Here is a 14,900-nt window from a genome sequence, read left to right as displayed (position 1 = left end):
CTACAACAATACTCATGGAAATTAAAATAAATTACCCTCTGATCTAGAGAGTAATATCAAAGAGTTCATCAACTCTCAAAAGATTTTCAATGCGTCCATAGGGGAAAAGCTACTCAAAATTGACGATTTGGCTAAGAGCGTGGATAGAATTTCTTGTGATGTTGATGCTTTGAAAGTTAGATGTGCTCCTACCAAAATCAACATGGATGAAACTTTGAAAGCTATGCGTGTTTCCATGATTGAGAGCCAAGAAAGAACCGCCCAAATTCGTGCTAGAGATGAATGGCTTAAAAAGGCGTGTTCTCGTGATAAGAATCACGAAGATCTTAAATGCTTGGTGTGACTCCCATTGAATCTTTGTTTCCTTGTGTCAAACCTAATGATTATGGGGCTGGATATGAATCCACTTTGGTTGAAAAGTGCCCCAATTATTCAGAGTCCATCTATCTTGATGCTAAAAGCATTAAAAGTGGAGTAGAAGACGTTAAGACTTTGAGTAGTAATGAAATTACTACCGTGGATTTCAAGGAGTTCAATTATGATAGTTGCTCCTTGATTTAATGCATTTCTTTGATGCAATCCATGTTGAACTCTCCACACGCTTATAGCCAAAACAAAGCCTTTACCTATCATATCGTCGAAGCTATGATAAAATCTCTTGAAGAGAAACTTGAATTGGAAGTCTCTATCCCTAGAAAGCTTCATGATGAGTGGGAACGTACCATCAAAATCAAAATCAAAAACTATGAGTGCAATGATTTGTGTGATTTGGGTGCTACTGTTTCTGCGATTCCTAAGTCTTTATGTGATGTTCTGGGTTTTAATGAGATTGAAGAGTGTTCTCTTAATTTGCATCTTGCTGATTCTACTGTCAAGAAAGCGATGGGAAGGATCAATGATGTTCTTATTATTGCAAATAGGAACTATGTACCCGTGGATTTCATTGTGCTTGACATTGATTGCAATCCTACATGCCCTATTATTCTTGGTAGACCTTTCCTAAGGACTATCGGTGCTATCATCGATATGAAGGAAGGGAATATTAGATTTCAATTTCCTTTAAGGAAGGGCATGGAACACATTCTTAGAAAGAAAATAAGATTGCCTTATGAATCCATGATGAGGGCCACTTATGATTTGAGCACCAAAGACGACGATACTTGATTTTATCGCTTGAATGCCTAGCTAAGGGTGTTAAACAATAGCGCTTGTTGGGAGGCAACCCAATGAATTTATCTTTTTATTTCCATTTTTTGCGTCCACACTTTCATAATTCTGTTATTGTGTTTTTTGTGTTTCTTTTTGTGTTTGATCCAAGCAAAGCCTTTATGACTAGTCTTGGTAATTGTTGTTTGATCATGCTGCAAAAAGACAGAAACGTTTTGCTCACGAAATGATTTTTGATTTTTGTTCAGAAAGAGATTTTGAGTTGATTCTTATTTCTGCTGATTGATATGCTTTTTTTCCAGACGGTCGTATGTTTTCAGATATTTTGAGGTACCAGAAGTATACGAATTATACAGAATGCTACGGACTGGTCTGTTTCTGACAGATTCTGGTTTTGTTGAGTTGGTTGCTTGTTTTGATGAAACTATGGTTAGTATCGGGGGGTACTAGCCATGGAAAAGAGAGAATACAGTAGCCCATCATCAATATAGATAGAATTCAAGTTTGCTACAGTAACAAAAGAAGTGGTAGTTTGTTTTCTTGTACTAATGTTATCACAAGTTTCTGTTTAAGTTTTGTGTTGTGAAGTTTTCAAGTTTTGGGTGATGTTCTCATGGAAAAAGAGATAAGGAGTGGAAAGAGCTCAAGCTTAGGGATGCCCAAGGCATCCCAAGACAAATTCAAGGACACCAAAAATCCTAAGCTTGGGGATGCCCCGGGAAGGCATCCCCTCTTTCGTCTTCAATCCATTGGTAACATTACTTGGAGCTATATTTTTATTCAGCACATGATACGTGTTTTTCTTGGAGCGTCTTGTATCTTAGGAGTCTTTTCTTTTTGTTGTGTCACAATCATCCTTGCTGCACCCTTTTTGAGAGAGAGAGACATGCACTCATCGTGATTTTGCTAGAATGCTCATAGTGCTCACTTATATCTTTTGAGCTAGATACTTTTGCTCTAGTGCTTCACTTATATATTTTGAGCTAGATGCTTTTGCTCTTCTGCTTCACTTATATCTTTAGAGAACGGTGGTGCGTGACTTGGTAGTTGGCTTATGCTATGAAAGTAGTCCCAAAGGTGATAGATACCCAAAGAGGATGCAAAAAAAACCTCCATCTTCATGTGCATTGAGTAGAAAGAGAAGTTTTGATTCCTCTCAGTTAGTTTTGAGACGTGGATTCGGTAATATTGAGAGTTATCTTAGTAGGGTTTTGTGAATCTAGAAATACTTGTGTTGAAGTTAGTGATTCCCGTAGCATGCACGTATGGTGAACCGCTATGTTAGGAAGTAGGAGCATAATTCATCTATTGATTGTCATCCTTTGTGTTGAGGTCGAGATTGCGCGATGGTTTACACCTACCAACCCTTCCCCTCGGAGTATGCGTTTAGCACCTTGTTTCGATTACTAATAAAAACTTTCGCAATAAGTATGTGAGTTCTTCATGACTAATGTGAGCCCATGGTATAGATGCACCTTCACCTTCCACCATTGCTAGCCTCTCTAGTGCCGCACAATTCTCGCTGGTGCACAAACCCACCAAATTCCTTCCTCAAAACAGCCACCATACCTACCTACTATGGCATTTTCATAGCCATTCCGAGATATATTGCCACGCAACGCCCACCGTTTCATCTCATGACTTGTTCCGTCACTCTCATATTGCCATTGCATGATCGTAATATAGCTAGCGAGATGTTTCAACGTCATACGCCATGCTAGATCGTTGCACATCCCGGTACATTGCCGGAGGCATTTCCTATGGAGTCGTCATCATTTTGATCTTCGAGCTGTGAGTAAATAAAAGTGTGATGATCAACATTATTAGAGCATTGTCCCATGTGAGGAAATAAAAAAAAAGAGGCCAAAGATCCCAAAAACAAAAAAAAAGAGAAGAAAAAGCAGAAGAAAAAAAGGGGCCTAAGAGCCCAAATGGAAAAAAAGAAAAGAGAGAAAAAGAGAGAAGGGACAATGCTACTATCTTTTTCCACACTTGTGCTTCATGATAGCACCGTGTTCTTCATGATTGAGAGATTCTTGCTTTGTCACTACCATATGCTAGTGGGAATCTTCATTATATAACTTGGCTTGTATATTCCAATGATGGGCTTCCTCAAAATTGCCCTAGGTCTTCGTGATCAAGCAAGTTGGATGCAAACCCACTAGTTTTTCTCTTGAGCTTTCACATACTTATAGCTCTAGTGCATCTCTTGTATGGAAATCCCTACTCATTCACATTGATATCTATTAATGGGCATCTCCATAGCCTATTGATACGCCGAGTCAATGTGACCATCTCCTCCTTTTTGTCTCACAACGACCACCACACTCTATTCCACCTATAGTGCTATATCCATGGCTCGCGCTCATGTACTGCGTGATAGTTATAAAAGGTTTGAGAAAGTAAGAGCGCGAAAACAATTATTTGGCCAATTCCGGGGTTGTGCATGATTTGCATTAGTTGTGTGAGGATGATGGAGCATAGCCAGACTATATGATTTTGTAGGGATAAGTTTCTTTGGCCTTGTTGTTTTGAAAGTTCATGATTACTTTGCTAGTTTGCTTGAAGTATTACTGTTTTCATGTCAATAGCAAACTATTGTTTTGAATCTTACAGATCTGAACATTCATATCACGTGAAAGAAGTTGCAAAGGACAACTATGCTAGGTAGCATTCCACATCAAAAATTCATTCTTTATCACTTCCCTACTCGAGGACGAGCAGGAGTTAAGCTTGGGGATGCTTGATACATCTCTAACGTATCTATAATTTTTGTTGGTTTCATGCTATTATCTTCTCAAACTTTGGATGTTTTGCAGGCCTTTTATATATTTTTTGGGACTAACTTATTAACTCAGTGCCAAGTGCCAGTTCTATTTTTTCCATGTTTTTGACCCCTTTCAGAGGAGATTTTGAAACGGAGTCCAAACGGAAGAAAATCCCCGAAAAGATTTTTTTTGGAACGGAAGAAGATCGGGGAGCTTGAGAGCCAAGGCAGGGGAGCCCCAGGGGCCCCACAAGACCCCACCCCGCGGCCAGGAGTCGCGCCATCAGGCTTGTAGGCCCCCTGGACGTCCCCTAACCTAGGTCTTTCGCCTATATATTCCCATAAATTCCAGAAAATATCAGGAGATCACCGCAATCACTTTTCCGCCGCCGCAACCTTCTGTCTCCGCAAGATCCCATCTGGGGCACGTCCTGTTGCCCTGCCGGAGGGGGGATACAGACACGGAGGGCTTCCTCATCAACACCATGACCTCTCCGATGATGCGTGAGTAGTTCACCATAGACCTACAGGTCCATAGCTAGTAGCTAGATGGCTTCTTCTCTCTCTTGGATCTTCAATACAAAGTTCTCCATGATCTTCATGGAGATCTATCCGATGTAATCTTCTTTTGCAGTGTGTTTGTCAAGATCCGATGAATTGTGGATTTATGATCAAATTATCTATGAATCTTATTTGAGTTTCTTCTGATCTCTCTTATGCATGATTTGATATCCTTGTAATTCTCTTCGAGTTCTGGGTTTTGTCTGGCCAACTAGATCTATGATTCTTGCAATCGGAGAAGTGCTTGGTTTTGGGTTCATACCGTGCGGTGACCTCACCTAGTGACAGAAGGAGTAGCGAGGCACGCATCGTGTTGTTGCCATCAAGGATAAAAAGATGGGGTTTTCATCATTGGTTGAGATCATCCCTCTACATCATGTTATCTTGCTTAAAGCGTTACTCTGTTTGTCATGAACTCAATACCCTAGATGCATGCTGGATAGCGGTTGATGTGTGGAGTAATAGTAGTAGATGCAGAAAGTATTGGTCTACTTGTCTCAGACGTGATGCCTATATGTATGATCATTGCCTTAGATACCGTCATGACTTTGCGCGGTTCTATCAATTGCTCGACAGTAATTTGTTCACCCAGCGTAATGCTTGCTATTTTAGGAGAAGCCTCTAGTGAACACTATGGCCCCCAGGGTCTACTCCACACCATATTTTCAGCCTTACACTTTTTACTTCGTTGCACTTTCCGCCTTCAGATCTCACTTTGCAAACAATCTTGAAGGGATTGACAACCCCTTTGAAGCGTTGGGTGCAAGCTTGTTTGTGTTTGCGCAGGTACTCTGGACTTGACGAGACCCTCCTTCCGGATCGATACCTTGGTTCTCAAACTGAGGGAAATACTTATTGCTCCTGTGCTGCATCACCCTTTCCTCTTCAAGGGAAGAACCAACGCAATCCCAGCATCTGTCAATGTGTCAATTTGTGGCGCTGTTGTCTGTAGGATAGCAAGGGGCACAACATATGGGCTCGCCCGCCCGAGGTAGTCGCTGATGAGAGCGCGGTGCTCCCGCGACCCTTCGGTGGTCGGTCGGACGGTGCTCCGGTGAGGGTGCGGGCAGTTGCGGAATGAGGGCACCGGGAGGAGCTGTGGGGCTGCCTTGGGAGGGCCAAATCTGGGCCTGGACGGCCCGCTCGAGGAGAGATGAGGTGGGAGGAGAGCTGGTTGTTCTGGCTGCTGAGGTGAGAGATGGCTATGCAGATCGAGATGGGGTTAGGGTTTTCCTAATTAGGCACGGGATGTGTTTATATAGGGAAAGGGGGTTGGGTTAGGGGTTTTCGTCCGTTGTCGGAGCGTTCGATCTCGATCGGACGGCTCCGGTCGCGGGGTTGGCTCGGGATGGATTTGGTGGCTTGTGTAGAGGGGATAGGCGGAGATGAGAGGGAAAACAGGCGCCCGACGATACTGTTTTAAACCACCGAATGTCCGATAAATAAACCTGCTATAGTGCCGCTATATAATAAACGGTACGTGTATCAAACGAACTCTCATTGCGACGAAATTTGGCAGGCGGCCTACATACATTAAACTAAGACTACACACTAAGTTTCAACCCTATCCGAGAATATTTTTAGACACTTTTAAAAACAATATTTTATCGATGCTGCGGGTGCGTGCGTCTGTGGTTGGTCTCAAAACGGTCAAAGGAAAGAACGGAGTGAACCGGCAACTAATAATGGATGCAGGTTTCGAAAACTGACGGCAACAGAGTGTCGATGCAATGCAAATGATGCGCATGATGCGATGATGAATGCGACACAATCTAACAACACGCCAACAACGGAATAAAAGGGGAATCTTCAGGAGCGTTGATCTAGGGTTGTTACAACTCTCCTACCCTAACAAGAGATCTCACCCCGAGATCTAAGAATGAAAGGGGTGAGAGGAAGAGAAAGAGCAAGAGGTGAAATTTAGTCGCTTCTTTGACAAAAGAGTGAAACCAACGAAGCTTGAAGGTTGCAAAGAGATGAAGAATAATATGAGAAACAAGGATGAATTCACACAATATTTCGGCAGCACTTCGGTAGGAAAGAGGGCAAAATTTGATAGGATGGGAAGATCTTGAGAAGATTCACATCAAACTAACTAAATTGAAAGAAAGGAGAGAACATGATCTTGACAGAACAAGATGATATATTGAAGAGAGCAAAATCACCACAACTCCGGAAACACATAATATAAACTAGATCATTGAGAAGTAGGAATGGAAAATAAAATGACAACTTCCATCACAAATGAATTTGGCAAGCAGCCTTGCAAGAAGAATTGAACGAAGTTGTTGGCAAAACAACAACGAAATAACAAGCTTGTAGTGAACTTATGAAAACAATCCCAAAGTAATGAGGTGACAACCAGCCACAATTGGAAAACAATTGATTCTTAAGGAGAAACAAGATAAGAATAACTTCTTTCACCAAGAGGATGCATTGAGAACTTGGATCAATGATAATCACCACAATAGCAACAACCCCTAGGAAATCCTTTAGTCGAAGTTTGATCCAAGATAACTCAACGAAGAAACCATGAAATGAAAACATCCCATGATCAAAGAATTGGTGGGTTTAAATAATTAAATCTTCAAACAACTTCTCTTCGAGACTCCTCCACTAACAAGAACGTATAACCCCACCAGAAAGGATAAAGGAAAAGAAAAGATGGAGCAGTTGGGCAAAGAATTGATATCATGAGCCACTCCAGAAGAAGAATTGAAATCACTATGAAACAAGAATAAGAACTATGTTATGATTAACCTTCATCAAGTTAAATTGACGACAAGCAACAGATTTTAGCATACCACTTATTCTTCTTGAAAGGATTGAGGAGAGATATGATCACAAACTTGAAGAAGTCTTGAAGGAGACATCGGTAAGAATTGGAATGAATGGGGATAACAAGAATGAATGGAGATACATGAGAACGAAGAGATCATGAGCCACCTGAGAGAAAAACTTCAACAAGGCACTGGAATAATTGAGAGACGAACGAAGAGACAACAATTGAGAAGAATTTGAGGATGAAAGCTGAAATCGGAGAACGAACAAATCTTATGAAATGATGGCCTTCGGAGGATCGAGAATGAAAACAAATCTGAAATGCAACGGATAGATATGTAAAGAATTCTCATGATTGGGAACAATTGAGAAGATCACACAAAGCTGAGATGTCTTCGAAGAATGGAAAAAAGACTTGAGAGGAACACTCCTTCGGTCTTCCAAGCTGAAAATGATGAGGAGAATACCACCAAGAATAACTAGACGCTCCAGAATGATGATTAAGAAAAGGTTGTGCCAACCATGAAAATAAATTTGAAGCCATCTTGGAGAAGTAATATGACTGTTGGAATGCATACTTACGTCATATTTGAAAAGAATTAGAGATCTTCGAAAAAGATTAGAAGAGCGAGGTAAGATCCTAGAAAACACCTGTGGGTTATGGGCCCACTAAAATAAAACACCGTTGAATGGATTGCTGAGAAAGAGAGATACTGCACCCTAGAAATGAAACTAGATGAGGTGAGACCCTCAAAATAATTGAAAGGATTTAGAACCAGAAACTCTGAGATATCTAGAACACTCCACATAGAATAGAGAGGGATGAAAAGAAGAAATACTTGATGAGAATTTTTGACATGGTTAAAAATTTAAAGGATGAAAAGGATATGATGAACACATATATCTTGAATTGAATCCACCATAGAAGAAACAAGAATGAAGAATGATGAACTAGCAACTCCTGAGAATCTTCACAATGAATCACCGGATACCCCACACAAGAGAAGATAGCGGAAGCATCCATGAATTGAACTCCACTTGGATGATAAATGGAACATTGAAGAAAAAGGGAAGGATAGCGGGGAAAAACAAAGACACCTTGGGACATATGAGATGAACTCCGTAAAGAAATGAGAGGTTGATCTTGCAACATTGGAGAGGATTGAATTCACTTGATGAGAAGCACACCGGATGGAAAAGAATTGACATGAAGACTCCGTTCGAAAAGAATTGAAAAGGCAATTGATTGAGCAAAAGGATTTGTATTCCCATAAAAATATGAGAACACCTATTGGAAAAATATGAAATCACCATTTGCCATCGAAGCAACTCAAATTACCATATATCAACAAAACAAAGGATGCGGCTTACAACACAACCGGAACAAATTCATGATAGAGATTCCGTTTGAAATCATGTACAAGGCAGTGCACACGACATACGAAGTGTCCCCGAGTCATAGCAAGCTACAAGGACTGTTTAAGACACAACGAGAACCGTTGTAAGACGACCATGAACAAACGAATCCAGTAGATGTCGAACCCCAACCTCACATCATGCATCTGTTGGAAGATTGTCCTATAAGTGACTACTTGAATTCCCACCTAAGAACTCCCGAAATTTCTGATCATGCAATCAGGTCCACGGATAGAAGGAGTAAAATCCATCACTCAACTCCTAGCAATAACACTACCCGTCCAGTGTATCACATCCGTCAACACATAACCATATATATCGGAAACTCACCTATCTGAGACCCTCGTAATCACAAAGATACCAAGTATGGTGGTACCCCCGAACTCTCTGCACCAGTACTGGGGATGTCGGGGTTATCTCGCCACTACATGTTTGAAATATGCCCTAGAGGCAATAATAAATTAGTTATTATTATATTTCTTCATTCATGATAATAGTTTTTTATCCATGCTATAATTGTATTGATTGGAAACACAAATACATGTGTGGATACATAGACAAAACACTGTCCCTAGTAAGCCTCTAGTTGACTAGCTTGTTGATCAAAGATGGTCAAGGTTTCCTAGCTATAGACAAGTGTTGTCACTTGATAACGGGATCACATCATTAGGAGAATCATGTGATGGACAAGACCCAAATTATAAATGTAGCATGTGATCGTGTCATTTTGTTGCTATTATTTTCTCCGTGTCAACTATTTATTCCTATGACCATGAGATCATATAACTCACTAGCACCGGAGGAATACCTTGTGTGTATCAAACGTCACAACGTAACTGGGTGACTATAAAGGTGATTTACTGGACATATGAGATAAACTCCGACGTTACTCGTACGCTTACGAGAGACTGGTTTCATCGACTCACATGCAACTTGTTGCATAAAGATGACACGCGGGTGACGGTTTCTTCAACTTTAGTTGAATTGGTTTTGACCGAGGCGGTCCTTGGAGAAAGGTTAAATAGCAATTTGCACATCTCCGTTGTGGTTTTTGCGTAAGTAAGATGCGATCATACTAGATACCCATAGTAGCCACGTAGAACATGCAACAACAAATTAGAGGACGTATAACTTGTTTTTGCAGGGTATGCTTGTGATATGATATGACCAATGACGTGATGTGATATATTGGATGTATGAGATGATCATGTTGTAATAGTTAATATCGACTTGCACATCGATGCTACGGTAACCGGCAGGAGCCATAGGGTGGTCTTGACACTAACGTTTGTGTTTGCTGATGCGTTTACTATATTGCTAGGTCGTAGCTTTAGTAGTAATAGAATAGATAGAATGACAACCTCGATGGCGGCACGATGATGGAGATCGTGATGATGGAGATCATGGTGTAGCGCCGGTGACAATAACATCATGTCGGTGCTTTAGTGATGGAGATCAAGAAGCACAAGATGATGGCCATATCATGTCACTTATGAATTGCATGTGATGTTAATCCTTTTATGCACCTTATTTTTCTTAGAACGATGGTAGAATTATAAGGTGATCTCTCACTAAAATTTCTAGATGAAATTGTGTTCTCCCCGACTGTGCACCGTTGCGACAGTTCATCGTTTCGAGACACCACGTGATGATCGGGTGTGATAGACTCAATGTTCACATACAAAGGGTGCAAAACAGTTGCACACGCGGAACATTCGGGTTAAACTTGACCAGCCTAGCATGTGCAGACATGGCCTTGGAACACATGAGACCGAAAGGTCGAGCATGAATCGTATAGTTGATATGATTAGCATAGAGATGCTTACCACTGAAACTATTCTCAACTCACGTGATGATTGGACTTGAGTGTGGATTTGGATCATGTACCACTCAAATGACTAGAGGGATGTACTTTTTGAGTCGGAGTTCTTAAGTAATATGATTAATTGAACTAATTATCATGAACATAGTCAAAAGGTCTTTGCGAATTATGATGTAGCTTGCGTTATAGCTCTACTGTTTTTATATGTTCCTAGTAGCACGAGGGTATTAGATACCGGTTCGGTTGCTAAGTGATTAGTAACTCGAAATAAAAGCTACGGAATAAACGGAGACTAGCTAAAGGCGAGGTGACGATACGTGTTGGAAGTATTTCCAAGGTTGATGTGATCAAACATCGCACTCTCCCTCTACCATCGGGATTGGTGTTAAACCTAAATAATTGTTATTTCGTGTTCGCGTTGAGCATGAACATGATTGTATCGTGTTTATTGCAATACAATTATTCATTTACAGAGAATAATAGTTATTCTATTTGCATGAATAATTACCCTCAATGCTTTATTGAATCTCGATCGTAGTGTTACACATGTTCATAATATTGGTGCCAAAAGATACAAAGTAATAATGATAGTACCACTTACTTGTGGGAGGGCCACTTCAGTCATGTTGGTGTAAAATGCATGAAGAAGCTCCATGTTGATGGATCTTTGTACTCACTCATTTTTTTGAAACGTTTGAGACATGCAAACCATACCTGTTGGTATAAACGCATGAAGAAACTCCATGCGAATGGATCGTTTGGATTCACTTGATTTTTAATCACTTGAGACATGCAAAATCATACCACATGGAAAAATAAACTAACTTGTTGGAAGTATAACATTTTTTAATTGTGCAGTCCAATGAGTGCTGAGGCACGCAGTGGATATCGTTATGTTCTTACTTCGCTGATGATTTGAGTACATACAAGAGTATCTACTTGATGAATCACAAGTCTGAAATATTGAAAAGTTCAAAGCTATTTAAGAGTGAAGATTATCGTGACAAGAGGATAAAGTGTCTACGATATGATCATAGAGATGAATATCTGAGTTGCGAGTTTTGGTACACGGTTAAGACAATGTGGAAATTGTTTGGCAGTTCATGCCACGTAGAACATCAGAGTGTGATGGTGTGTCCAAACGTCATAGTCGCGCCCTATTTGATATGGTGCATACTATGATGTCTCTTATCGAATTACCACTATCGTTTATGGGTTATGCATTAGAGACAACCGCATTCACTTTAAAATGGCACCGCGTATTTCTGTTGATATGACACAGTATAGACTATGGTTTGGAGAAACCTAAGCTGTCATTTCTTAAAAGTTTGGGGCTGCGATGCTTATGTGAAAAAGTTTCAGTCTGAAAAGCTCAAACCGAAAGCGGATAAATGCATCTTCATAGGATATCCAAAACAGTTGGGTACATCTTCTATCTCAGATCAAGAAGGGAAGTGTTTGTTTCTAGAAACGGGTCCTTTCTCAAGGAAAGGTTTCTCTTGAAAGAGTTGAGTGGGAGGGTGGTGGAACTTGATGAGGTTATTGAACCATCACATCAACCAGTGTGTACCATGGCGCAGGAAGTTGTTCCTGTGGCGCCTACACCAATTGAAGTGGAAACTGATGATGGTGATCATTAGGCTTTAGATCAAGTTACTACAAACCTCGTAGGTTGACAAGGTCGCATACGACTACAGAGTGGTACAGTAATGGTGTCTTCGAGGTCATGTTGTTGAACAACAATGAACCTACGAGCTATGGAGAAGCGATGGTGGGCCCGGATTCTGACAAATGGCTGGAGGCCATGATATCCGAGAGAGGATCCAAGAATGATAACAAAAGTGTAGACTTTGGAAGAACTACTTGATGGTCGTAGGACTGTTAAATAAAGATGGATCTCTAAAGGGAAGACATACGATGATGGTGAAAAGTCACCATTAAGAAAAGCTTGACTTATCGCAAATATGTTTCCCACAAGTTCAAAGAGTTGACTATGATGAGATTTTCTCACTCGTAGCGATGCTAAAAGTCTGTTGGAATTATGTTAGCAGTTGCAACATTACTTATGAAATATTGCACATAGGATGTAAAAACATTGTTTCCTCGATGGTTTCCTTGAGGAAAGGTTGTATGTGATACAACCAGAAGATTTTGTCAATCCTAAGGATGCTAACAAGTATGCAAGCTCGAACGATCCTTCAATGGACTGGTGCAAGCATTTCAAAGTTGGAATATACGCTTTGATGAGATGATCAAAGTTTTTGGGTTTATACAAGGTTTATGAGAAACTTGTATTTCCAAAGAAGTGAGTGGGAGCACTATAGAATTTCGGATAAGTATATGTAGTTGACATATTGTTGATCGGAAGTAATGTAGAATTTCTGTGAAGCATAGAAGGTTGTTTGAAAGGAGTTTTTCAAAGGAATACCTGGATAGAGCTACTTGAAACATTGAGCATCAACATCTATAGAGATAGATCAAAACGCTAAATAAAACTTTCAATGAAACGCATGCCTTGACAGGTTTTTGAAGGAGTTCAAAATAGATCAGCAAAGAAGGAATTCTTGGATGTGTTGTAAGGTGTGAATTTGAGTAAGACTAAAAGCCCAACCACGGCAGAATAAAGAGAATGGATGAAGGTCGTCTTCTATGCCATAGTTGTAGACTCTAAAGTATGCCATGCTGTGTACCGCACCTGATGTGTGCCTTGCCATGAGTCTGTCAAGGGGTACAACGACTGATCCAGGATTGAATCACTAAACAACAGTCAAAGTTATCCTTAGTAACTAATGGACTAAGGAATTTTTCTCGATTATGGAGGTGGTTAAAGAATTCGTCGTAAAGGGTTACGTCGATGCAAGCTTTGACACTAATCGAATAACTCTGAGTAGTAAAACGGATTCGTATAGTAGAGTAGATATTTGGAATATTTTCGAATAGCACGTAGTAGCAACATCTATAAGATGACATAAAGATTTGTAAACCGCACACGGATCTGAAAGGTTCAGAACCGTTGACTAAAACCTCTCTCACAAGCAAGACGTGATCAAACCCCAGAACTGTATGGGTGTTGGATTCGTTAAAATCACATAGTGAGGTGAACTAGATTATTGACTCTAGTGCAAGTGGAAGACTGTTGGAAATATGCCCTAGAGGCAATAATAAATTAGTTATTACTAGCTGTAGACCCGTGCATTCGCACGAACACAATTATAATCATGACAATTCTAATATTTAAAAAATTAACTTCGAATGCAAAAATAAATCTGGCTATGAATTACAATTTTTTTTGTTTATTTCCATCTATGAGAATAAGTAGAAATCACTGTCAAAGATAACAACTAAAAGGAAAAGAAAACCCTTTCTCAATCCAATGAAATGTTGGTCGAAAGTACATACACAAAATATGAATTGACTAAAGGGTCATGAGAAAGAATACAATATTTGTTTGGTTCCAGAAAATTATAATAGAGCAATCAGAGAGATTGTTAGCACGTACATCACACAGTTCAAATATCATCTAGAAAGGATAGACATGAAGCATGTATAACAACTAATATAAATCATTTTTGGTTTTTTGAAGAGCTTACATCAGCAAATTATAAAATAGAATATGTGCTATATATAATAACTAATTAAGACTAAAACTTAATTCTATATGCATTTGATCTCATGCATAAAAAACGTATAAGTAGGTCAATATGATACTTCCATGTAAAATAAACCGTAGCTGCACTTCAGAAGCAATCTTGGTAGCTTCGACACATGCCACATAGATATGCACCAGAATTTCGAGTATTAAGAAACCCCAACACGCTAAATTAGTACAAAAAGAGAAAGAGAAAATCGTGTGACAAAACATCTCTATATACCATTTATATTAGCCAACATTATTTACTTTTGCACTACCAGAGCTTAAATATTACTTCATGTGTTAAGAAATATATGTTCCAACCTTGATCTTGATTTCTGCAAGCAAAATCATAATCTCAACAACTAACTAAGATATTTAATAATGGTGCATCTCAAATATTTGGCATTGATTATGTCTACAACTTGTATCAATGGTCCCTGAAAGAAAAAAAAACATAGTCTTAGAATATACTAAAACAATGCTCTCAAGATGTGTGTCCTAAGGGGTCATCCCTATTAGTAAAACCATTGGTTATTTTTGGAAACTAACATTAAACATAGAAAATTCTTAGGCACAGACCAAGCGATCCAAATGGAAAGGTTCATGTATAGAAAAGTATACGACAACTTGAATGCAGTTTATTTAAAAATATCGTAGGTATGGCACAAAAAACATTACTTCGAGTTGGGGATAGTCTTACCTCACGTGGATGGTGGAACCAAATCTTTTTCCTTTTGTTAAGCATATAGTTA

Source organism: Hordeum vulgare, chromosome 6H (assembly GCF_904849725.1).
Source record: "Hordeum vulgare subsp. vulgare chromosome 6H, MorexV3_pseudomolecules_assembly, whole genome shotgun sequence".
NCBI classification, from domain to species: domain Eukaryota; kingdom Viridiplantae; phylum Streptophyta; class Magnoliopsida; order Poales; family Poaceae; genus Hordeum; species Hordeum vulgare.
Note: the sequence above shows the minus strand (reverse complement) of the source record.